This window comes from Schistocerca piceifrons, chromosome 7 (assembly GCF_021461385.2).
Source record: "Schistocerca piceifrons isolate TAMUIC-IGC-003096 chromosome 7, iqSchPice1.1, whole genome shotgun sequence".
Lineage (NCBI taxonomy): Eukaryota > Metazoa > Arthropoda > Insecta > Orthoptera > Acrididae > Schistocerca > Schistocerca piceifrons.
The window spans coordinates 380,773,405-380,797,376 of NC_060144.1; positions in this window are offsets into that span (position 1 = coordinate 380,773,405).

The window sequence follows — 23,972 nt, forward strand, 5'->3', positions numbered from 1 at the left end:
GTACTCATTCAACTGTTTATTACAATCATCAGATTCTGTAATTATCTTTCACTTTCTTTCATTTCCGCCATTGCTACTTTGATGTATAGAGTGAACAACAGTGGAGGAAGACTACAAACCATGCATTACCAACATTTCGAATCCGTGCACTTCGTCCTTGGTGTAGCAGTCTTCTTGTTTCCTATAGGCTCTTATTGTGTATTATTCGTCTTTAACAATAGCTTACCCTAATATTTCTCAGAATTTCGAACACCTAGCGCCATCTGAAGCTGTCAAACGCTTTTTCCAGGCAACAATTCCTATAAACGTGTCTTAATTTATCTTCAGTCTTACTTCCTCCTCAATCTGGATGCTTGAGCCGCTAAGCTGATTGTGCGACTGTACTCTCACCCGTCGGCTCTTGTAATCTTGGGAATTGTGTGGATGATATTTTTCCGAAAGTCTTTCGGTATATCGCGAGTATAATACATTCAATACTAAATCGTGAGTAATCGGTTTGTTTTCTAGAGTACATTCGCTGCAGATATGCTGGCCGGACTGTCACGATGCTCTACATTCAGTCAGGAGATTTTTTTTGCATCCACCTTGTCCAAAAAGCTATTCCGTTTTATTCAAGCATGTTTCGATACGTATGTGTTATATTTCGTGTGTTTAAATTACCTATGTAAAATGTAACACGAAGTTTCTAAACGTTTACCTGTTCTAGGTCTAAAAATTGTAACAGGTGAATTTTGTATGGCTTTTTTTTTCGATTGCCCACTAGAAAATTATATTGCTAATTGAAATCTGCATACGACTCTTATACAGAAACTCCAAGGCGGTAAAAGTTATACGACACCTCAGAAAACTGAAGGGGACGAAAATAATAGACTGTGAGGAAATAAAATCCAGAGGAACACTAAAACTCTACTAAGTAGGCATATCACTAAACGAACTTCTCAGAATCACAGGTCCAAAAAAATGGCCTGACACCGGTTTTTCGCACCCATGGCCGAGGCGCAGAACACGAAGTTTAGTCTACCTCTTTGGAACGTAGAAGAACTAAGAAGTTCCTTATATTTGACGGAAGGAGAGATCCTAGAAAGCCATGACATATTCATTCTGACAGAGACACTCACGACAGACACTATAAGTTATTCCTGCACAAAAAACGACCGAAAGGAAGACCTACAAAGAGAATATCCTGCTCTTACAGTTCAACGATAGGAATAGCATCTGTGAACAAGAAGACACCATAATAATGGAGATTGAGAGAGTGACTTTCATAGGCCTCTACATCGAACCCCCATTGAGAACGTCACAGCAATTGTGATGATGGCCCTAGAAAAGACTGCCCCGGGAAAAATATTGTTATAGTGGGAGACCTAAACTGCAGACTAGATAGTAATGAACTACTACAGATGATCGCTGAAGATCGCTGGTTAACAACAGAGAAAACAACACATATTTTGCACACAATTGTAGCAACACCACAGACATAATCCTTTACAAAGGTAACGCTCTCGAAATAACAGACCACAAGGTGATACATTTCGCCGCGGAGACACTAACAAAAATCGTTAAAATGGCTCTGAGCACAATGGCACTTAACATGTGAGGTCATCAGTCCGATAGAACTTATAACTGCTTAAACCTAACTAACCTAAGGACATCACACACGTCCATGCCCGAGGCAGGATTCGAACCTGCGACCGTAGCGGTCACGCGGTTCCAGAACGAAACGCCGAGAACCACTAGGCCACAGCGGACGGCGGACACCAATAAAGAAACAATGTCACATAACAAATACCTTCAAAATGAAAGAACCTAGATGCACACAACAGAAAACAAAGCACACGAGAAGAACCTCCAGTAAGATAGACGAGAATAAAATACGCGAAAATGGAGAAAAGCTTACTGTTTCAGAAAACCAAATACAGGAAATAGACCTAGATGCTGCAGCATCAGTGCTAGAAGATATAATTAAAACCTCAACCACCTCAACCAACGAGAGAAAGGCAGAGAGAGGCCGGCGGTTCTAGGCGCTTCAGTCTGGAACCGCGCGACCGCTACGGTCGCAGGTTCGAATCCTGCCTCGGGCATGGGTGTGTGTGATGTCCTTAGGTTAGTTAGGTTTAAGTAGTTCTAAGTTCTAGGGGACTTATGACCTAAGATGTTGAGTCCCATAGTGCTCAGAGCCATTTTGAACCGGACGGGATATTCGACGAACACATCAAGGCAGTCCCGGAAATTTTAATTTCAGCAACCACGGACTTCATGAACTTATGTCCGCACGCAGGACGAATCCTGGACAAGTGGAGAAACTCAAGACTCAGAATGCTGTATAAGGGGAAGGGAGAACCACATGCCTCTAACTCGTACCGGGGAATCGCACTAGAGAACAACCTCCTCAAAATACTGACGAACCTAATGAAGATAAGACTAACAGAAGAAATCGACAACAAGATCCCAGAGGAACAATTTGAATTTAGGAAAGGTCGAAGCACCCTACACTTAGTCCAAAACCTCATAAACGACATAGAGGAGAAAATAAGACTCCCGAAAGGAAAATTCAACACAGTATTCGTCGATTTCACAAAGGCGTTTGACAATTTCAAAAGGACCATGACATGAGCCAAACTAGAACAGATGGTAGAACAAAACAAGGAACTAAGCGTCTTGACACACAGCATCCTAAGCAAAAACACCATCATAATATCAGACAGCGCAACAACCTCGCAAGAAATTACACAGACAAATGGAGTGTTACAAGGAGACCCCCTTAGTACCCTTTCGTTCAACGTAGCCACACACGACGTGGTCCTAGCAATAAGAATTTCGGCTCCGTTCCTCAAGATCTGTATATATGCAGACGACATGGTGTTGGGATTACACGATGCAAATTAACTACAGAAAGGAACAAATGCTCTAGGAACGTGGGCTGAACACAACGGACTGCAGATAAACGCAGAAGAGACTATACGTATCGTCTTCAGGAAAGGAGGACTCCTATCCACGAGGGACAAAATATATCTAAAACAAGAACATCTGCAAACTGCCAGCAGCTTCAAATACGTGGGGTTAATGGTTCAGCACGCTCATACAGAATCCACATAGCACAATTAATGACAGAACTAGTAATGGGCTTCATTCAGAAGAATGAATGGCTAGCTCACTCAACTAAAACACAAAAGACTGGTTTAAGTTGAGGGAAAATACGAAGAATTGCAGACTATTTGCTTAAAAAGAAAGGCTATATGATTCAGTCAATAAAGTAAATTACAATGCACACTCTGTGGACCGTTTTAATTCGGTTGCTTCCACACAGGCTTATATCGATAGAAATGAATTAATAGCTGATAAACAAAACTACAAACATGACGAGGAAATGATTTGGTTCCAAGTGTACATCTTTTAACTTATCCATATTAGTCTGATCTAATCACATTTCCAGGATCCACTGGAGAAAATAACTTCATTACTCCTAACAAGAGCAAAAGCCCTGTCGCACTGTAAATAGCTGTGACTTCTAACAAGAAAATTAAGCTGAATGACATCGAAAACTACAAGAGAAATTAGAAGTAAGTAGAAACATATTATTTCTCTGTTGTTATTTTGTCCTACACCGTTATCACTAAACACATGTAATACCAACCTAGACTGATAATACATCAAAGGCGAAACAGATTCATTACCTCAGCTATTAGCGATATTTTCGTGCCATAAACACATACAGGATATCTCGGTCTTACTTAAGCTGATGAAAAAGTTACAACAGCTCTAATGACTATGGTTAAACATGTCAAAACGAGTCAGTGTAGAGAGATACAGCACGCGCTGCAAATACATAGAAACAGTAGATACGCGTACTTCCTGGTTTTTCAGCAGGAAGGATTGTGGCATTCGTATTGTGTGACGGACTTGATGCTTTTCAAAGGTGCAGTTGTAGCGAAATAGTAAGAGCAATAAGGTTTTGCAGGTTTTTCAGGTATCCTCTATGGACTTTGCCCTCAAATTTAACATTTCAGTTTGTCGCAGGTCTTACATGTATGAACTCTGTACGACGAAATTTCGGTTCCGGAATTTTTTTCTGAAAGACCATGTTAAACTGTTTCCATCTAACTTTGTTGTTTGAAATATTTCATTAAACACAACGGACGTTCTGTGAGTAATCAACTTTGGACTTGGAAAATGGATATTAGATTTTGTCCTTGAATAATGGCTTTCATCCTTTGGAAACTAATTTATATGATTTTTCACAATGTTCTCGTCATCATTTTACTTTGATGGTGCTGTAGCTTTCCTGCTGTCAGTGTAACTTAAATCACCCTGTTTCGTGTCAGTAATTTTCACCTTGTATTCATTACGTAAAAGGTCTGGAAATAGAATATCATGAGGGACTGGAACGCGATTGTATTGGAAGAGTAGAAGAAAAGCTTACGCGAGATTGTGATCCGGTTTCTAGGACTGAGAGACGAGAAGACTTATTGAGGCCTGCAATAAATTTCAGCTAGTACTAGCGGATATTGTATTCAAGAATCACAAGAGACAGCTATGCACTCCGGTTGTCCCGGAGATACTGGAGATTTCGGAATCGGATACTGGATTTTAAGGCGCAACCAGGAGCAGATACAGACTCAGATCACAGTTTAGTAGTGATTAAGAGTAAGCTGAAAATCAATAGTCAGGAAGAATTAAGGCGCAGAGAAACGGGATATGGAGGTACTACGGAACGTTGAAATACGCTTCAACTTCCCTGAGGATGTATGTAATACGATAAGGAACTTCTCTGAGGATATATATACTACGATAAGGAATAGCTCAAGAGGCAGTTCAGCTGAATAGGAATGGACTGCTGTGAAGCAGCATTCACAGCTCTTTGAAAGAAAAACGTAGGTATAAAGAAGGAAACTGCGAAGAAGCCGTGGGTAACAAAAGAAGTACTTCAAGTGATCGATGAAAGAAGGAAGTATAAAAATGTTCAGGGAAATTCAAGCATACGGAAGAACAAGTAACTTAGGAATGAAATAAATACGAAGTTCATGGAAGCTAAGGTGAAATGGCTGCATGAGAAACGTGAAGAAATGTAAAAAGAAATGACTGTCGGAATAATGATTCGACGTGTAGAAAAGCCAAAACAACGTGCCGTGAAATTAAAAGCAAGGATTGTAACATTAAGAGTACAGTTGTATTTAGACTGTTAAGTGCACATGAGCGAGGTGGAAAGAGCACACTGAAGGCATCTATGAAGGGGAGGACTTGCCCAACTACATGGTAGAAGAAGGAACAAGTATCGATGTAGAAGAGATAGGGGATCCAGTATTAGAAGCAGATTTTAAAACAGCATTGGACGACTCAGCATCGCAAAAGACTGAAGGGATATGTTACATTCCATCAGAATTCCTAAAATCAATGGGGGAAGTGGCAACGAATGAACTATTCGCGTTGGCCAGTAGAATATATGAGTCTGACGAAATACCGACTCAATTTCTGAGAAAAATCATCCACACAATTCCGAAGGTTGCAAAAGCTGACAAGTGCGAGAATTACAACACATTCAGCTTAACAACTCATGCATCCAAGTTGCTGAGAAGATTAATACACAAGAGAATGAAAAAGAAATTTAAGTATGTGTTAGACGATTAACAGTTTGGCTTTACGAAAGGTAAAAGTCATCAGAGACGTAGTTCTGAAGTTGCGGTTGGTAGAAGAAGCAAGCTTAGAGGAAAATAAAGACACGTTCACAGGATTCGTTGATCTGCAAAAAGCACTCGACAGTGTTAGATGTTGCAAGATTTTCCTAATTTTGAGAAAAACAGCAGGTAGGCTGTAGGGAAAGGCGGGTAATATACATTATACAGAAGAGCCAAGAGAGAACAATAAAAGTCGAAGACCAGAAACGAAGTGGTCGTATTAAAAAAGGGGTGTGAGACAGGGACGTAGTTTTTCGCTCCTACTGTTCAACTTGTATATCGAGAACGCAGAGACGGAAATAAAAGGAAGGTTCAAGAGTTACTTTACAATTCCAGATGAAAGGATATCAGTGATAAGATTAGCTGATACTATTGCTATCCTGAGAAATAATTACTGGATCTGCTGAATGCAATGAACAGTCAGATGAGTATAGCGGATGCACTGAGAATAAATCGAACGAAGAAAAAAGTAATGAGAAGTAGAAGAAATGGAAGCATAACATCAGGACAGGTGATTAAGAAGTAGATGAAGTTAAGGAATTCTACAATCTAGGCAGCAAAATAACCAAGACCGACGGAGTAAGGAGGACAGAAAAAGCAGACTAGCACTTGCAAAACGGACAATCCTGACCAACAGAAGCTTTCATGTATCAAACACAGGCCTTAATTTGAGGAATAAATTGATAAGAATGTGTGTTTTGAGCTCAGCATTGCATGGTGGTGACCTGGGGTTGTCAGAAAACTCTAAAAAAAGACAATGGAAGTTTCTCATAGGAGGTGCTACAGATAATTATTAAAGTTTAGTAGGACTGTTACGATTAGGAATGAGTAGCTTCTCCACAGAATCGGTGAGGAAAGGAACATAAAAAAAAGCACTGACAAGAAGAAGGGATAGGATGGTATTACATCCGTTTGGACATCAGGGAATTACTTCAATAGTACTAGAGGGGGCCGTAGAGGGTAAAAACTGTAGAGGAAGACAGAGATTGGAATGCATCCAGCAAATAAATGAGCGAATTGTTGGCATGTGCTACTCTGAGACAAAGAGGTTGGCACAGGAGAGAAATTCATGGTTGGCCACATCGAAGTAGCCAGGAGATTAATGACTGGGGAAAAAGTCTTGGGACCTACATCACACATATTCATACATGTATTTCTCCCAACCTGAAGCAAGTCACCTTTCTCATTTGGGTTACCGTTCATTACAGTTATCTGGCGACAACTACTACCTTCAGTCTTGTTATAACGTTTTCGGTATCTCTGGAATACTCCAACGGAAACATGTTGTACAAGAAAATTCTTCCGACTTATCCCATCTAGCTTACAGAATTCATTGAAGACTTGGAGTTTTAAATCTTTGTTGAATTCTCCGCACTGTAACTTGTATTTACATATTTCATGCAAGAATGAATTGTAAAGATGTAACTTACCAAATGAATAACCAATATCTCATTTAGATATTGGTTTAAATTTTAAATCACAATTAACTATAATTAGTTGTAACATGCAATTTACATCCCTCAGGAGCTGGACGCTTCTTCTCTTTATATTGTGTAGTAGAAGGTGAAAGGTTTTTGTTGGATGCCTTTCATGTTAAATTTTTAAATCTGTTGTCATTTAAGACATACATTCCACTTCTAATTGTACTGTGGTGTTTCTGAGTCTATCTGGGAGGAGACTGAGCAGTGGAACATGTTGCTTTTACACATAAACAAGAACGATCTGTCACACCACTACACTTTAAAACACAGTTTATATGTAATTCATGTCACACAGTCTCGTATAGAACCTACATCTGCTTTCTTTTATACAGCGTATATAATAAGATACTGTCATTTCCCTTCCCTTCTATGTGAAAGGATGAATGAGCAAATGTATTTCTAGATGTGTGTTTGATGGTAGCAGACAAGCCTGTCTGCTAGAGAACAGTGGGACCAACATCGGAACGGGTAGCTACGCTTTCTAAAAGCAAAGAGATTTCTATTCTTGGTATGGTCCTGTCCGTCCCTTGTCATGTTGGTATAGGAAGCTGCTTCTCTGGTCTCTTCCGATTGTATATGTGAGGCACCCTCGGTTGGGGTCCAAGCCAGTCTGTTAACGGCGAGCGTCTGAAGAGGTAAGATCTCCGGCTAAGTGTGTCTCTGCTAAGCCTTACTGAAAAGTTAATCACCTTTGTTTCAGGTTTAGATCTACAATATCTTAAGTTGCAATGCAGTGTAAATCGAGTGCGAAGTTCAGAATATCTCCCAGTAGTTGCTTAATCACTACTTTGTGAGCAAAATGGAACCACACGTTGATGATCTGTAACTCTAACTAAGATCGTCAATATTAAATGCGAATGTGTGTGAGATTATAACGTCTCGTCTTGACAACATTTTTCAATATAGAAACTTTTCTTTATGTTCAACCCACATGGGGTGTACTTTGTGAGACCAGTACCATGTGCTTATATAATTGTTTGACCCATCAGTTTAATAGTAAGACGATAGTAACCAGTTTGAGGTTTTTCTTTTGTAATTTGTGTTTCAATGTAATTTATTTTAACTATCAACATTATTGTGGAGTTACACTCTTTGTGTAAACCAAGTGGACCACGTGAAGCATGTAGTGTAATCATCAAAGTAGCCCACAGCTATTCTTTTTGGGAAGATTTCACAGACAGTTAGTTTGAATTTAGTATACCAGTGTGTGGTAATTTCATGACAGACAGGATTTCACTATGAACGTAACTTCTTTGGGTGAAAATAGAATCGGTTGGTTGTGGTTAATTTCCTCTTGCATATGTTTCAATGTACTTCGTGTGTTTTTTTTATGAATGCAGTGTTGTATGTAGTCTCCAAATCTTGGCTCCATATTTGATTTATTCTGTAAGTTTAAAAACTCACATTTTTCACAATCCTAAATAAGGCACCAGTTTAGTTATGAATCAAGTTTAATATGCTGAAATTTCAATGATCAATTTAAATAAATGTCCAAATATAAACTGATTTATTTCTTTTTACTTAAATTCTCTTTATATATATATATATATATATATATATATATATATATATATATATATATATATATCACTGGTTCTCGTAAGATGACTATTAAAAGATTATAATTAATGTTAGTCTGGTTGGAAATTTGGTAAACTGGACTGGATAACTGGTGAAACAGTTGCTCAGTAACGCAAGGATAACTTCCCCAGAGAGCTCACAGCTTTTAACCCTCTTTTATTGTCTTGAATATCAGCACTGCTTTTAGAACAATGCATAAACTTTACAGAGGCTAGATCGCAAAACTATAATACAAACTTCACACATTAAATAAAGTTCGTATATGCACTTTCACCTCATAAAAAATGGACCTCACTGAATTCACAACAGCTGTTAATTAACAGTGCTTCTATTCATCTCGACAGTAACAATATCAGTGTGGCACATAATACTTTTCAAGAGCCCACAATCGCTATTACTGACGCCAGTGCCCTCTGTCTCCATCTGTGTCAACTCGGAGATGACGAACAGGAACATGACTCTTTTGAGAGGAAAATGTCTTTGGTTTAAAGCACTTTCAGGCCGAAAATCTCAATTACGAACATTGGGACACCCAACAGGGTTCCGAATTCCGCTCAACAATAATACGTTCGAATGTTATGGTTGCTTGCATAATAACTTTGAACCTTAATTATCTATTTTTTTCTGCTGGAAGGCCGTTTTCTGCTTTCAAAGTAATTTAAAAAACTGCAGCCGGAGTGCTAGTTTGGAAAGACTATTATCTGCAATGAATGCGAAACTGTAAACAAGAGTAACTGAGATGACAAATTTGGTGACTTTGCCGAAAAGATGTTTTGTCGAAAAGTCTTCTTAATGTTATATGCTAACTTCATACGTTAATGATTGGATTAATGATTTCACATTAAATACATTTACTTATTTTCTTTTCTTTCTGTGAACAACAACATCGGTCTGATGTATGTCGATGATGGTAACGCCTATTCATTTGGGCCCTGTTACTCTGATGTTACACAGAACGTCATGCCATGTAAGTCGAGCTTGTTCTTTGCCTCGCTCCGCTATAGCGTCTCTTTTCACAGTATATACATGACTGTAAGCTGAAAGACCAAGTGTGGAGACCTTGTTTTCTTTTTTTCAAACAATTTATTTATCAACCTTTTTTGTAGAACAATACACAAGTTATTTAGGGCAATAAAAAGCGCATGGGTAAAAACAAGAAGTGGACGAAGAGGGTGGTTAGGGGGCGGTCGTTAGGAAAGTCAATGACGTAGGCCGTACAAGTGTGTAAATCGATACTTGGCTCTGTGATACACATATCCAGACAAGTCTTTGAAGTGAGCAGCTGGTGTATGTTATGTCACCGAGTCGTGAATGAGTTGAGTTTCTCAATAATCCACAAATACTTTATATATTTCATTCTTACACTTGTCAACGAATTTCCCAATTTCTGTAATCTAATAGTATGCATAACGCAAATTGTAAAAGGTATGGACTATTGTCCACTTGGATTTAAAGAAATGTACAGCGTAGATCGAGTGACTTAGTCTGCTTAATTTTTCTTCATATTTAGTTCTGTAGTGTGTTTCATAGGCTGTTTTCCTGATGTTACCTACATCGTGATAATCTTGAGAACGTCGCACGACGACATAGAAATGAAATATTTGAATAGCTTTGGTTTCATGAAATATCTCTAGTGTGAGACATCGCGAGTAAAATAAACACAGTAATTACGGCGTGGGAAAAGCATATTTCTATGTGCTCTTAGCAAGATTGATTTATTGTTCAGTCATTCAAATTTATTACCAATTTCAAATATTTATTTCATGTGTACAGTTAATAATATATATAGCCTACCATTTCCACGGAGAGCTAACTCATAAATTTGACGCCCAAAGTTACAAAGTACTTTTATTCAGTAATAATACCTTAAGTATGAAATGTACAGGTCACTACACTTATCCTACGTCACGAATGCTGCTTATGAATATTTACTGTGTAAGTGGATTATTTTCACTTGACGATGGCCTGCTGCCCTCCAGCGACGAGACAGTAATTAATTATAAGATCTGTTGGTGTATGCACATTGTTAAGAGAATTACGTGTCATGACTTTCTGCGCACGTAATAACGATGGTCTATATTAATGTATTCGTTATTTTGGGAGCTGCTACGATATGACGAAATATGTCACGTCGAGTAAGGACATCGTGCGAAATAATTCATATCCCGTTTCCGAATTGTTGTTCGGCGCTAATGAATTCCGGTCAGTAACACGTTGGCCGCAGCTGCATGAACTCAATTACGCTGCTGCGTGCCGCTGCTGAACGCAATTTGCTTGTTGTTTCAGCTACGCATTGTCCCGCTATTGGTAGGCGCTGTGTGATTACAAGCTCCTATTGATTTATTAACTATGCGGTCACCAGCCGGTCGTATTCCTATCTTCTGAATGTTCTCAGTTCTCGCTCAACAGCGTTCTCGCTGTTCGTTTCTGATCTTTTTGAGTAATCGAATGGTGAACGCGGGATGTGTTTATTTGGAGCTGACGTCAGTAAATCTGAGATACTGTCAACACAGAACAAACCACTACTTTGTGGGATGATGTAGGCCATAAATACGAATCTGCTTTGTAGTATCGCGCTTTTATAACAGCATCTCCCTCGTTTCACTGGTTTTACTCGCTGTGTAATGTATGGTGTGCCGTCAGTCCTTATTACGACGGAATCCTCATGCCTCGCTGATTTTTATTTCTAATTATAGCAATTGTCCCGAATAAATATCACTATTTTCGATTTACTGAATCATACCAAACCACAGATATTCTCCAGTGGGCACAACAGAAATCTGCAGTTCGTTTAATTTTTTTAATTTTTTGTTTCGTTTATCTGTATGTCTTTGTTAAACTTCTCCATAACTAACATTTGAGTAGGATAACACAATTAACCGAAAATAGAATTAAAAACGAAAAATACGTTTAATGATACAATTATGTATTATTTCATTAACATGTTGAAACACGTATGTAACGTAGCAGCGATGGCGAGGCATGATAAAATCTTTGACCAGAGAGCCATTTATCGTGGTTAGTCTGCGCCTCACCGCGCGAGTGTTACGAACAGTCGGTCTATAGTCGTCGTGCAGTAAAGTTGCGAGCAGTCTGTGAGCAGTGCAGTTGTGTGTGAGTGTAACCTCCCCACAGAATTTTTAAAAGAAATGACAATATTTAATAGAAATGTGAGCCACGGCGTAACCTCGCTAGCAATTAAATTTAATGACAATAAAAAATGAGAATCGCAATCTGACTCAAGGTGTAAGCTGTCACGAAAATAATGAAAAATAATTCACTGATAATAAAATCTCAGTGACAAAGTAAACTCCATTAAACCGAAATATCGGTCTTTGGCCCTGTGCAAAAAATCAGAATTAATTTCTTACCTCAGTATAACAGCATGTCAAATTTCTGCTGTTATTGTTGGCCACGGCTTGGAGGAAATGCATTGGAAATAATATATATTTTTTTTGAAATTTAACTGAAACTTTTCTTTAAGGGAAATGGAAGGAAATCGTTGGTTCAATTAAATGGTTTTTCTTTATAAAAATTGCTTTGAAATCAAAATTATTATTGGGGCGATTAATGCACAAATTAGTTACAGTTGATTTACATTATTAGCTGAGCGCATTTAAAAATAATATACCTCATCCTGAATCTTGACCAGAATGCCATGTCGACGCCCGCCGACTCCTCACACACAACTGCACTGCTCACACACTGCCCACTAACAGACTGCTCGCAACTGTACTGCACGACTACTACTAACCGACTGCACGACGACTACTAACAGACTGTACTGCACGACGATTATTGACCGACTGCTGGTAACACTCGCGCGGTCAAGCGCAGACTAACCACGATAAATGGCTCTCTGGTCAAAGATTTTATCATGCCTCGCCATCGCTGCTACGTTACATACGTGTTTCAATGTATGTTGGAATGTCTAATTACCCTTTTCTCTGTGGCTTTTTACTTTATCTACTAACTAAAATAAATACAAAAAATTTCATTTTACTTTTCCATACAAACTGGTGCAATAAATCATCTTGGTATATTTAAATAAATAAATATAATACTGATTTATAAGACATCATCTATTGGTTCTGCAGCTACCAGGTAAACAGCTCTCATTGAACGAAGTGACTTTTAGTAATCATTTTCTGTAAAATGTTCCAGTTTTTTAAGTAGTAGTATAACTTAAGGTACACTATAAAGAGGCGTGTATCTGGAAACAGATTTCTGTTTTGAGATATTTAAATATCCACCTAAACCGTGGGCATAAATCAGATTCTCCTCCAGGTTTCTATGAACTGACTATCTGTTTCTGTGAAACGAAAGAACGACACACAGTTGTTAGATAAACAATCTCTTATTGTACACAATGCCAATTTCTTAACACTTACAACATCTGGTGGAAAATGTGATAAAGAATATATTGTTTTACACGACAACAGGAGTGGATCCTCAAGTCTGACATGTCAGATAAGGCACTAAGCAGCTAAGATTTTTAAAATAAATTAAAATACAGTAAAAGAGAGAACTTTAAGGTACTTACAATTAAAATCAGATAATCACCTAAGGTCAGCCTTACCCATTGTTGTCAGGGAAATAATATTTCCTTGTAAAAAGGGTAAAAGGGAGATCCAGAAAAATAAAAAGCAGAAAATCACTATCGGTGACCATAGGTCACGAGAATCTTGGAACACGTAAAATGCAGTACAGTAGGGAAGATAAATCACATATAGCGTGAAATTCCATAAAAACCGTTCCCCGTGCTGCGCGACAGGATTACAAACAGAAAAACTATGTAATAGTAAAACCTATCCGTGAGTGCTGAGGGGGCAGACAACCTATAACACAAGCGCGATATGGAACAGGTATGTAACTTGTGAACTGTTTAAACTGGAAAAGTGGAAGGTAACAGCTGAAAAGGGACAGACACATCGAAGCATTAAGAGCAAAGAGAATCTGTACGCTTAAAAATCATGGAAAATACTACGTTATAGGCACACGTTAATCTGGCTAAATAAAGTCATAATCAAGTAAAATATTTTTGTCATACATGCGTACATTCATTAACTGTATCGAGAGGATGGGAATGGAGAATTCGTAAGAGGTCAGTTCCAATCCCTCCCAGGACAGTGGGTATTCGACATTTCTCTGCAGCGTGTAAGAGAGGTAAGCACTATTAACATTATTAAATATGCTTAAGAGGTATCAGAAGGCATGCGTTTTATATTCAAACCAGTGGTTTGACGCTAAATACAGAAATAAAACAATAGTAGACTCTTTTCTATAGATTTCAAACTGTACCTTGTCGCCATTTAAGGTGATCTTTAATTCTAAATATGTGAATATTCCCTTGATATAATGCTGACAAGAAGAGATTTTTCGATGGAATGTATTTAGTTTGTCATGTGAATTGTCATGCACTTTCTTGCTGCCTCCATACATAACAAACATATCATCAACAGAACACTTTCAGCACACATCCTTAGCGGCCTCCTTCAGGTGCTTCTAAAAACACCCATTCTCGAAATGAGACAAAAATATTCGTTAAACTGTAATCTATGGTGGAAATCCTCGGTCAGACACTATTTTTGGCTATAAACTTGGTCATCAAATTGGGAAAAATTAAACGCAGGAACAAAGTAAAATTATTAACGACCTCCTTGATTTTGTTCGATGGGCTGCCGCTTATTCTGCTGAGGTTTTCAGGAACACGTATTTCATGTGAATGTGTAATAGTATTCATACTGCTGTCGTCAGGGGTAGCCATGTGCGTCTCTATGCTGGTTTTCTTAAGAACATTATTTATATGTTCCCTGTTGCTTTCCCATTCTTGACTCCTTGAAGTAAAAATGTTCTTCTAGAAAACCTGGAACAAATTTTTAAAGTTTGTAACTTGCGCCTCCCCGAGCATTAATGACTGACCTTACGGACTAATCAAGCCTTTGGAACTTAATCGTCGTCCGGTGTCTTCGTGCTTTAGGATTCACCATTGTAAGATCTTTCTTCCACTTGTCATCCGAAAAGTCCTTTTAATACCTTCCTGAATTCACCTGAGTACTTTTTTGTCTGATCCCTGCGCTCAACACTGCCATTAACAGTAATAAACTCCTCCACATTTTCCACATACTCCTCCTGAGAAAGGACAACTGCCTTTTTTCCTTTAACAGCACGGACAACTATGGCATCGTTGTCTATAAGTTTTTTATTAAGTGACTTCGAAGTCTGCAAACCTCCCCTCCATTTTATTGTAAAGCCCCATGTAATTTTTTTAAAATGCTGTTTATTTGCAAAGACACCACGTTTCTAACAGGAACTGGGAAGTTAACACTCTCTGTAGCCACTGTTCTATGAGTAATTATCACAGATTCTAGTTCGTCAGATGTGTTCTCTATTATATTACACGATGAAACCTATATTTAATACATAACTTTCGCCACCTTTACAAGCAATAGCCTTCTTATTAGGAAACGTTGGGTAAAATTCAGTCATATTTAGGAGATGGCAAAAATCCATTTGGCACAGACGTATTACATAGTACCTCTAAGTCCATCTTTGAGCTGATGATTTCGTGACCTCAGACTTTCAATATAAAATGACGAATCAAAACACCTTCGGCCGTCTAAATCTCCAGATGTTATTTCATTTGAGCAGACCGTTTCTGTGGTACATTACTCCATCTTGAGGCTAGCGATGACTGAAGGGGTCGCTCTGTAAGGAAGATATCTACGGTTATCAGTCACTGAATGCTGTCGCCTATTTTGACAATGTTGACTGGAATACTCTCTTTCAAATTCTAAAGGTGGCAGGGGTAAAATACAGGGAGCGAAAGGCTATTAACAATTTGTTTACAGAAACCAGATGGCAGTTATAAGAGTCGAGGGACATGTAAGGGAAGCAGTGGTTGGGAAGGGAGTAAGACAGTGTTGTAGCCTCTCCCCGATGTTATTCAATCTGTATATTGAGCAAGCAGTAAAGGAAACAAAAGAAAAATTCGGAATAGGTATTAAAATCCATGGAGAAGAAATAAAAAGCTTGAGGTTGTAATTCTGTCAGAGACAACAAAGGACTTGGAAGAGCAGTTGATTAGAATGGACAGTGTCTTGAAAGGAGGATATAACATGAACATCAACAAAAGGAAAACGAAGATAATGGAATGTAGTCGAATTAAGTCGGGTGATGCTGAGGGAATTAGATTAGGAAATGAGACACTTAAAGTAGTAAAGGAGTTTTGCTATTTGGGGAGCAAAATAACTGATGATGGTCGAAGTAGAGAGGATATGAAATGTAGACTGGCAATGGCAAGGAAAGCGTTTCTGAAGAAGAGAAATTTGTTAACATCAAGTATAGATTTAAGTGTCAGGAAGTCATTTCTGAAAGTATTTGTATGGAGTTTAGCCATGTATGGAAGTCAAACATGGACGATAAATACTTTGGACAAGAAGAGAATAGAAGCTTTCGAAATGTGGTGCTACAGAAGAATGCTGAAGATTAGATGGGTAGATCACATAACTAATGAGGAAGTATTGAATAGGTTTGGGGGGAAGAGAAGTTTGTTGCACAACTTGACCAGAAGAAGGGATCGGTTGGTAGGACATGTTCTGAGGCATCAAGGGATCATAAATTTAGTATTGGAGGGCAGCGTGGAGGGTAAAAATCGTAGAGGGAGACCAAGAGATGAATACACTAAGCAGAATCAGAAGGATGTAGGTTGCAGTAGGTACTGGGAGATGAAGAAGCTTGCACAGATAGAGTAGCATGGAGAGCTGCATCAAACCAGTCTCAGGACTGAAGCCCACAACAACAACATTTTGACTGGATCCAAGGTGGTATTCTTCCTACAAATCCGTCGGGGGGCTTGAAGAGGGAGTAATGTAGCGCTGAAGCTGGTTGCTCAATTAAAATAACAACTGGAAATTTGGGGGACTGAAGGTGTTCTGACTCGACATTTTGTGGCAAAGTTTGTACAGTTTTGACAGTCATATATAATTGATAACCTCTTTATTTTCATTGCCAATCTCGAGAATGTGGCTTTACATTAGATCAAATGAATTAACACTTATAGCCTTTGCTAAATTCAGATGCTAGTCTACAGGAATAAGTCCCTCTTCAGTACTTCCTTTCTCTAATACAACGCCTTCTCAGCTATTGGGTGGCAATTTGGTGAGGTACTTGATCGACAAGTAGCAGCTCCGGTCTCGTAAAATGGCATACGGATACGAGAACGGTGTGCTGACCACATGCTCCTCCACTCACTCCTGCAGGCTGAGGATGACACGGCGTCCAGTCGGTACCGTTGGGCCTTCATGGCCTGTTCGGGTGGGGTTTAGTTTCTTTATACAAGACCCTAATTTCACCGTTAATACTCTAAGACGTAGCATACCTTATGTGCTTATTGGTGTCACGATTCGTTTTAACGAACACATTGTTCACATAATTAGGGACCACTTCATGACGTGGGGGAGTGTGGCAGGGAATCACTCTGAAAGCAGTAGAGGAAATGAACAAGGTTTATAATATAACGTCCCCTTAGAAAAATTAATAAATGACTGTGCTGGAACACCTCTTCCATTATTTGATTTTCAAACTGCTGAGCAAAACTGAACGTCATCAGACATTTCTCCCTTTTCTTATCCTGATCATCACTAAAATGACACACAATATTTTTAGCGCAACTCAGTCTGACTTTCAATAATCCCTACAAAAGAAGGGCCCTGACTAACAATAACATATACCTTTCATGAATCACATACCTCACAAAAATCTTCGTTACTCGAACTACTGCAATACAGCGAGCGCCAATACTGCCAGCTAAATAAAAGATTGTAACTACTGAAGGCACTAACTACTGATAGGTATAGTTAGCAAATGAACAATTTTGATAGAGAACACATAATTTACTTGCCTTAATAGTATTCAAAAGTCATGATGTATATATATCTGTTTGTGACATCCAGTCTTACAAATTTCCTTTTTCTGGTGGACACACGTCCAGATAGTCCGCTCTCAAAACACTGACATCTCTCTCCCCACATCCGCCACTGCTGGTGGGTCACCTCAAACTGCCCAACGCTACGCGCTGTTCACATCAACTGCTCAACACTACATTAGTGAAAATTCCAACAATGCAAACCAGCCACAGGATGCACGCAGCACAGCCAGTGATTTTCATACAGAGCGTTACGTGGCATTACCAACATAAAGACCTAAACAGCCTACCTACACTTGTCCCTGCTTTATTTAGAGAAATTCTTGTTGACTTTCTATATCATGTAGCACAATATCCCTTCCTGAACAAATCTCAGTAATTATCTTTTGCATTGTTTCAAGCAAGCTAGCAATTATTTTTGAAATGTTAGTATATGTCAGGAACAAAAGCAAAGTACTGTGAAACCAGGAACCAAACAATAAAGTCATGTTTCTACTGTTGCACACCACTAGCTTTAAGTATTCTAAATTAGTTAATACATCCTGTCAATCTTCAGTTTCTGCAGAATTACATTGGGTTACTAGGTGGATTTTCATGCGTTTCTTTTCTAGAGGTCTAAAGTTGTCGCTGAGGATAATTTAATACCTGGAAAAGTTGCTCTCCAAGTCTCAAGAAGTTTGAAGGTGCAAGGTAACTGCAGACCACCTTTGATTCATCGTCTTCAGATGTTGTGACGTTCCGAGACAGTTATTAAATTTGCAGTTCTAGAATATCCACTGGAGAACCGTTTGCCATTTGTCGTTCACTTTGTTAGCAGCATGACCACGAGCTTAACCAAACCCACTTGGCACCTGTTGCTCAAAATCCAGAGCGTCACCCAGTTGAATAACAGCAGTTACCAGTACTGCAATGCTTTTGATGACACTCAAAATAATGGTGTTGACGTATGTCGAGTTCCCAGACAATGTATCAATAAAGACCTCATTCTCAGTTTTGAAAGCACTTGATTAATCAATATCAGGATTGCAAAAGGTTGCCAATATCCTGGTGCATTTGGTGCAGTAATACTCAGCAGCATTACACCAAGAACCCCATCGTTTAAGAAAAGACTGAGGGGGAAGGGCAGTGATAGAGATTGCCCCTTGAAATTCTGCACCTGTAGCGCACCTTTCACATAGATTTTCTTGTCTCAGGAAATTATTTTGTCCACATCAGCGTAATTTGATAGCATCTCTTGTGCAGTTCTGTATAACACACGTGCAAGGCAAGTGACGTAAACCATGCTGGGGTAGAGAATCTGAACCCCTTGGCTGCTTTAGTCACGTATGGATCACCTTCTGTTACTAGCTGCAAAACGTTGTCTCTTTTCATACCACCCGGCTGCAGTAGCCTCATAGCTTTATTAAACGAAATGGTAACTGACGAGTTTTTTACTCTTTCGTGAGCTTGACACGCTAGGAGGAACATTACTCCAGGATCGTAAACTTTTAGAACACCATCAACAACATTTCCAGTTTAACTTCCACCCTCATCTGTGGTATCATACACCCAGATCTTCTGGTCAGCAATACTAATTCGTATTTCGTTGAGCACCTTCCTGTAGCACGTGGATAAACCGTTCTTTCTAAGTGTTGATTCATCCGGAACTGGATGTGTTGTGCAACCCTCAATGAACTATCTGAAGCGATATTTCTTCATTTTCTCGGATGTGATGTTGCAAAACATCTTCATCTCACCCTGTTGCTTGAAAATAATTGCACCTTTGAAGATGGACCTGCCTTTTCAAATATTAGCGTTTGTATACTTCCATTTCTAGTACTTCTCTTCGTAGAGCTGCTGCCTTTGACTGCACGTTAAAGCGTTTTTCTCCACTAACTTTAACTGCACAAAGTTTTTCTGAATGATACTTAATGCTGAAGAACTTCTTTCCAGAATCACGAACAAAACCTTTCAATTCCGTGCTGTTAGAGAACTGAAATTTCGGCATGTTGACTCAGGCTGATTTTGTACTCAAACAGAATAATGTGAGCACGATGGCTATGTTCATTACGTGGAAAGCCGCCTTTGGTGGCTTCGAGAGCATTTCGAAACCCGCGGAAATATGTCTTACGTCAGCGAACAGAGTACTATGTTCCGCTACTTGTGTGTTACACTAGCGATAAATAAATCTTTACGGTAATTGTGGCGGTTGTTTGTGACAATATCATCTGGAACACTGTCATGTAAGAAACATTTTCATGTTTTTATTCTTGTGTCCTTAAAGATACGAACAATATATTCCTTTTAAGAGAATGTTGGCGGAAATATGACCTTTTATGGCATTACTAAAATATGTGTAAACATGACTTCATATGCAAAATGAAAGTACATTTTCGGCACTGTACTACTTGGATTCTTGCATAATTTGTTGTAAAATTCACATTAAAGCTCAGAAAAATTATGAATAGTTATTAAAATCCAGGTCCTAATGGTGTAGAGGAATAAGAAGAAAAGAATGTTACGTCGGTAGAAATTGGATACATATACACCAAACTGACTGAATATTTTGTCTGATATTTTTGCCACAATTAAGCAAATGCGTTAATCTGGAAAGTACTGGGAAATCACAAACATATATAATTAACTAACTGAATACTCGGCAAGGGAACGAACTTCTATTTTTAATGAACACAGAGGACAGTCAACAGTGGCGAAAGGCAGTTAATTCGTGCAGAATATGCGTTACTTTGTTAGGAGGAGACACCAAGCATTAGATTATGCGTTATTTTATGAAAATTCATGCTCAACCGAGCTTTTATTGTCATCACATTGGCTTGTGATACTATCTTAAAATAGTTTCTTCAAAACTTATGCATTTCGTAACTGCCGCGGACAGAGGGACAGGCATAAACGTATACACACGGTGTAATACATTCTCTCATACACCTAGGAAGGAACTGAGAGAGAGAGAGAGAGAGAGAGAGAGAGAGAGAGAGAGAGAGAAAGAGAAAGAGAGAGAGAGTGAGTGAGAGAGTAGAGGCGGGAGGGAGAGAGGGTAGGTAGGTAGACGGAAACAGAAAGTGTGTGTGTATGTGTGTGTGTGTGTGTGTGCGTGTGTGTGAGAGAGAGAGAGAGAGAGAGAGAGAGACAGAGAGAGAGAAAGTTCGGTGAAACGGGAGGAAGTATGGAGATACGATGTTACGGCGGATGTAAGGGGTCGAGGGTTTTTCGAATGAGAACCTCCATGGTGATAAAGTCCTTGACAACAGTAAGTTCCTGTTTGCATTTGGAAACCGTACTACAACTGTTACGATTGTTGGAGGTAGCCACAGAGGTACATGTAACCTTAGATGAAAATTGGTTGGTTTTGATTGCTGTATTTGGCAGACGTTCCTGTATATTACAACAGCATTTGTATCTGAAGCCTATGGAGTTGTAGAGAAATACATTTCAGAGTACATCTTGTCTATAGAGTGCGAAAGACCTACATACACGATCTGGTAGAATTATTACAGGAGACGAAAAGAAATACTTGGGTTATGTGACACAAATGTCACAGGTACATCGTTTCCCTACAAGAGATCTTCAATGGGTCTGACACTGTGCTTCGCTTAGGCCCATTTTTAAAGTTGTTTCTGCTGCTTGATATGCAGTAAGCTGACAACGGAATCTGATGTGCAAAAGTATTAGGTTTTATTGCTAGGAGGGCTAAGTCTACGTTATTGCTGGCAGCGTCCAGGTTCCTGGGAAAACAATTACATTATATTAAGTTTAAGTGTAAGTCTCTAAAGATGTTCACAGGTTTTGATGGCCGATTATACTCTGAGTAAATTGACAAGAATCTCATTTATATGGAGATATGATGCAATAGTCGAGAAGCAAGACTCTTGTAAGTTCAACGATCTCCAAGAAGATTATCAAACCACGTCTCATTTCAAAGACATTTTGGCCGTCTTTCTGAAACTAGGATCCCTTAGACCAGAGAGACGGGAAAATAGTGCACTTCTCAGTATGCAAACTTTTCACTTTGAGACAGTTGTATTACAGAAAACTGAGGGCAAACTAACAGCAGCACACGATCCACAGTCAAGGATCTAGGTATTTACAACTTCATCGTGCGGAACGTCCTACAGAAGACTGGCACGTACCCATTGCAGTACTAGCACGATATCCAAAGGTAAATTAACTGTCAACTAATGACTTTCACCAGCACGTGGAACTCTGTCAATTGCACCTAAACAGAATCGTATAAATCCCTGACTATCAAACGAGGCTTCATTTACAAGCGAAGTTATATTCAACAGCTACAATATTCAAGCTTTGTTGTTGAAAAATCTTAAGGCAGCTTGTGTGTTCCACCATCAACAGAGATCTACCATAAATGTTTGGGGCTACTATTGTTCATGACCGACTCATTTGGCAGTACTTTCTACCCTACTATGTGCGGGGAATTACCGTATCTTTCTTCGTGAAATTTTGGAAAATTTCCCGCTATCAGTCAGATAAAGATTATAGCTTAATAATAACGGGACCCCACCACGGTTTTTGTGTTGATGTCAGTGAAGTTTTAGACAAATTTTTCCCAGTTGTTGGATTGAGAGAGGTGCTCCAACACATGGGCTCAACTTAGTTTAGACCTAAGTAGCCCGTGAAGGGAGATCTGGTGTTCAGTATAGGAGACATCGATAGCCACTCCTTAACAAGTGGCACGTTTGGCTGAAGCTGCAAACATTATTCGTAATACATCTAGTTATTCTGAATTTGTAGTACTGTCATTAGCACGTAGATGACAGTTCTGCACAAATTTAAACGGATGACGTTATCAGCAACTTTTCTAAAACAATATTATCTTATGGCATTTTCAACAGCATCTCCGAACACCACTAGCGTCAAAAGTCTTCAAGGAACCCCTGTGGGTTAACAGTACACATGTGACAAGTCTGTCATATAAGAGAAGAATTTCCTTACAAACCCCTCCAAACAGTCTACAATTTTGTACACCCTGCGTATAAAATGGCGGAAACAAAATTGCAACTTAAAGTACAATTATTTCAAACCAATGACATTTCGGAATTACATTCGTCTTGGTAACATCTGTAAGTGATTAACACTGCAAGATCACAGGTTAATGTAAGTGCAGGGTAAGCGATTGTAAATGTAATATTCTGGTACATAAATAACAGGCTTACCCGTCGGAATGTTGAATGCAAACGTGTAAATGTGTGTGGAGAGTGTTGAACCGGTGCCGGATGTCAGTTTGCGGGATTGTATTCCATGCGTGTTGCACTTGAGCGGTCAATACAGGGAAGGTTAATGCAGTTCGTGAATGATGCTGCAGATGTCGTGCGATGATGTCCCAGATGTGCTCAACTGGAGACATATGGTGATCGAGAATGTCAAGACATCATGCCGACACTCTGTAGAGCACGTTGGATTACAACAGCGGTACGTCGGCGAGCGATATCCTGTTGGAAAATATTCGTGGAAAGTCGTTCATGAACTGCAGCGCAACAGGTCGGTCGAATCACCAGACTGACGTACAAATGTACAGTAAGGATGTGTGCGATAACCACGAGAATGCTCCTGCTATCAAACGAAATCGCACCCCAGACGTAACTTCAGGTGTAGGCGCAGTGTGCCTAGCACTCAGAAAGGCTAGTTGCAGGCCCTCAGCTGGCTTCCTTCCTACCGACACACGGCCATCACTGACACCCCGGCAGAACCCAGCTTTCATCAGAACGGACCTTCACCTTGTCATCTAATTAGCTCTTACTTAACACCTTAAAATCGCGAACGGCGGTGATTCAGCGTCAGTGCAACTCACGCTGTAGGGCGTTTGGGTCGGAGCTGTCCTTGAAGTAACCGATTTATAACAGTTCGCTGTGGCACTGTGATTACAGCTGCTACTCGCATTGCTGCTGCAGATGGAGTACGATGTGCCAAAGCCGGGCGCCGAATACAGTAGTCTGCATGTTCGGTAGTGCCATATGGCCGTTCCGGAGCCCGGTCTTCTTGCCGTCGTACCTTCCAATGACCACCGCTACCAGCAACCTGTGCAGTAGCTGCCAAGTCTTTCTGCAATATCGCAGAGGGAACATTCAGCACTTCGTAGCCCTAATACACGACCTCGTTCAAACTCAGTGAGATGTTGGTAATGGCGTCTTTGTGGCCTTAAAGGCGTTGGTGACTAATATCAAATCATCACATCGAATTTCCAAGGTAACTAACGTTCAAAACCGTTACAGCCTGTATTTAAAGCAAACCTGATTTGCATCCTCATAGTGCCGCTACTAGAGACATCCTAATGCGAAACACGCGAAATGTGAACAGACA